A 3,725-nucleotide genomic window follows, 5' to 3' on the forward strand; every position below is an offset into this window, starting at 1 on the left:
TCATGGCTTGATCAACCCCAAAAGTTACAGATTCATCACCTACCCGCAAAGTAAGCTTTGAATCCCTCATGTCTACTATAACACTCGCAGTGTTGAGGAAGGGTCTTACGAGGATGATCGGGACTTGAGGATCCGCCTCCATATCTAGAATTATAAAATCCGAGGGAAAGATGAATTTGTCCACCTTGACTAGTAAGTCTTCGCATATGCCTCTTGAGAAAGTGACTGTCTTGTTTGCTAAGTGAATTGCCATGCGAATTGGCCTTGGTTGCGGGAGATCCAACTTCTTAAAGAATGAATATGGCATTAGGTTCACACTTGCTCCCGAATCGGCTAAGGCATGAATGGTAGCCAAGTTGCCAAATGGGCAAGGTAGAGTTAAGCTTCCCGGGTCACCCTTCTTCTTTGGTAGCTTATTTATCATAGCAACTGAGCATTTTTCATTGAGGACCACCTTCTTCACTTCTTCCATCTTCCTTTAATTAGTGAGAAGTTCCTTAAGGAACTTAGCATATTTAGGCATTTGGGCGACAGCTTCAATGAAGGGTATGTTGATTTGAAGAGCCTTGATATGATCTAGAAACTTCTGGTACTCCTGTTCCTGTTTCTCCTTCTTAGCTCGGGCTGGGTATGGCATTGGAGGCTGATACAGCTTTTCAGGGATATGTTCCTTCGAATTTGGCAGTGTACTCGCCGAGTCCATATTTGGTACTCAGTGAGTAGAGCTGTCAGATTGAAGATTATGATTTTCTGCTTGATTTTCTTCTTCCTCCTTCTGTGAGTCTTTGGGTGCTTCATTCTGAATAGGGGCCAGAGGAGTGATTATTTTCCCACTTCTGGTTGTAACTATATTTATGTGCACGCCTCGTGGATTATTTTCGGTTTTACTAGGGAGTTCGCCCGGGGATCTTTGGTTGATTTGTTGAGCAAGTTTCCCTAGCTGCGTTTCTATGTTGTGAATAGATGCTTGCTGGTTTCTAAGCATCGTCCTTGTTTCTTGAATTGCAATATCATGACCACTACGTCTCTTTTCTGAAGCAGCTACAAATTTGGTAAGCATCTCTTCCAAACCTGGTTTTCTTTCTTGTGCCGACTCTTCCTTTTGGTAAAACCCTCTTCCTTTCTGCCTGAACTTCTCCTCCTTAGCCTTCTTGTACTCTTCATATGGGAGCCACCCTTTCTTTGGTTTTCGCCAATCTTCATCATATCGGTCTCCACTTGAGTAACAAACTTGCACCTTCTTGTTTCCATTTTCATCCAAGTCGCAATCTCTAGTAAGATGAGGCCCATTGTAGTTTTCACACCCCACCCGAATAGCATGGATCGTTTGATCCATTTTATCCATCCTCCTATCCATGGTTTTTAGCATAGCCATGACCGCGGACAAGTCTTCAGTAGCTGCATATGCGGCTCCCCTAGTAACATCATTTCTTGGGTTGTGGTACTCTCTAGAGTGCTCAGAGAATTCTTCAATTAATTCCTTGATCACCGGGGGTGGCTTCTTTGTCAGCGAGCCTTGCGAGTCAAGTAACTGCCTGGTTGTGACATTGACTCCATCATAGAAAATGGAGAGTTCTTGCTGGCTATTTAGGTCATGGTGTGGCAGTTTCTTAATATGCTCTTGTACCTCTGCCAAGCTTCATATAGTGATTCTCCAGCTTGTTGTTCAAAGTTAGTTATTGCTTTCTTCAGTTTGGCTATCTTGGAAGGTGAGCAGAAGTGATCAATAAATTCTTCTTTCATCTTGGCCCATGTGGTGACTAATCCGGGGGGAAGTGAGTTGAGCCAGTCTTTTGCAGCACCTTTGAATGTCACCGGAAGCATTCGAAGTAGATGAGTCTCGCGAGGCACATTTAGAACATTGAAGTAATCGGCTACATCATTGACTTCATCCAAATGCTTCTAAGCATCTTCGTGGTCTTTTCCATAGAAAGGTATTTCTTTAAGTAAAGCTAGGATATGACCCTTGAGCTCAAAAGTAGCAGTCGCAGGAATTGCGGGTTGCACAAGTCCCGGGCCAGTGTCGTCGCGCATCCTCTTCTTCCATTCCCCCGTGGGGATTTCATAGTTGTTAGCCATGGTAAGAGCTAACTCGTCGCCGGAATCGGAGTCGTGCCCGTATGTGGGTTCTTCTTCTTCCTCGGTGTCGTACTCGGTGTCTTCCTTGATCCGGTCTTCGCTTGCTAAAGATTCGCTGGATGCTCCTGATTTGTTGCTCTTCTTCTTCCCAAAAACAGTCTTCAAATTGGACAAAGGTGACTTCTTTGGTGTACTCGAGCTGTCCACATCCTTTCCTTTGTTCCTTATCAATGCGGATTCGGGATCTTCAAATGGGGGTACCAGCGGGGTGTTTGATCCTCTGGTCATGAATGTCCTGAAATAAACAAGATAAAAATGTAAAAAGAACAAAAAAGTGTACTAAAAAAAACGAAAATTGATCTGAAATACTGTTGTACTCGCCGAGTAGGTGCGAATGCACTCGGCGAGTAGCAGTGAAATTTTGAAAAAACTTCTAAGCTTAAGTATAAAACTAAAACAGATGCTAAAACCTAATTACTAACTACTAATCTGCAATAAATTAACTTTGCGCCAGTAAACTCACTCAAAGGATCGAAAAAATTAGAAATTAGATTAACTATTTAGTACCGTTCCCCGGCAACGGTGCCAAAAACTTGATGTGTGTAAAACGAACTAGTTTTAATCCTACTTTTAGTTAATAAATTAAGCACACAAAGGCAGTGAACCTGTCTTTTAGTGGTATAGTTGGGTAAGTACGGTTTCGAACTCAGGTAACGAAAATTAATCTAATAACTAATTTTAACTAAACAAGTAATAAAACTAAAGGGTTTTTTTCTCTAGTTTTACAAGACTAGAAACTTAAACATAGCACTTAAAACAATTAACTAAGTAAACAATTAAAGCAAATGACAAATTCACCAAATTTATTAAAGGGTTTCTGTTTAGGTTCAACTAATTCACTCCTATGGTTATTTAAATGATAAATTAATTATTATTGGTTACTAACTATAGTGGCTAGGTTCATGGTCATTACTCCTAACCCTTAGACAATTAATCAATTCAAGCAGTGGCCAATTGTTTAAACTAATTAATTCCCTAGTTCAATTGTTTTGATTAAATAAGATTTGTAATTAGTTAATCAAGTTGGTGTTTCAATTAACCTCTTGTTTGTTGGTTTCTCAAACAAGCTCACACATTAATTTACCCATTCTCTAATTAATCTTAATTTCATATTCATTACTCTTAAGCATATGATCAAGTGTTCACATAACATATGGGGTTAATAATTAAGAGATGTTCATGCAGCTTAATTACCTTCCAATTAACGGAAAATAGTTGTCATTAATGCATAAGGTTCTTTAACAAACTTAATTTAATAAAATCACCAAATAACAATCAATCATCAAGTATATTCTAAACCATAGGAGTAAATTAGTCATCCCCAACAGAAACAAAACGAATTTAGTTCATCGTCATGATAAAAACAAACTCAAAATTAGATTTAACTAAGCTAAACATACTTAATTCCTAAAGCTAAGTGGAATGATTAACCTAATTGCCTTGATTCTTCCAAGGATTGAATATTAGGGTTCCTTAGCTCCTCCAAGGGTTCTTCAATCGCAGATGAAGCTCCAAAAACATCAGAAGTCCCTTCCAATCGAATAATAGTTTGGTATTTATAATTATCACAAAACAGGGTGTACTCT

General features: G+C 39.4%; 1 non-coding gene across 1 annotated transcript; it reads left to right on the forward strand.

The window, feature by feature from the left end:
- The first annotated feature begins 1,589 nt into the window (after nt 1-1,589).
- LOC111889219 (small nucleolar RNA R71) lies at nt 1,590-1,695 on the forward strand. The gene has a single exon (XR_002849455.1). It is a non-coding gene; the product is annotated as a small nucleolar RNA R71 (small nucleolar RNA).
- Nucleotides 1,696-3,725: the final 2,030 nt, after the last annotated feature.

Source organism: Lactuca sativa, chromosome 8 (genome assembly GCF_002870075.4).
Source record: "Lactuca sativa cultivar Salinas chromosome 8, Lsat_Salinas_v11, whole genome shotgun sequence".
Taxonomy (NCBI): Eukaryota; Viridiplantae; Streptophyta; class Magnoliopsida; order Asterales; family Asteraceae; genus Lactuca; species Lactuca sativa.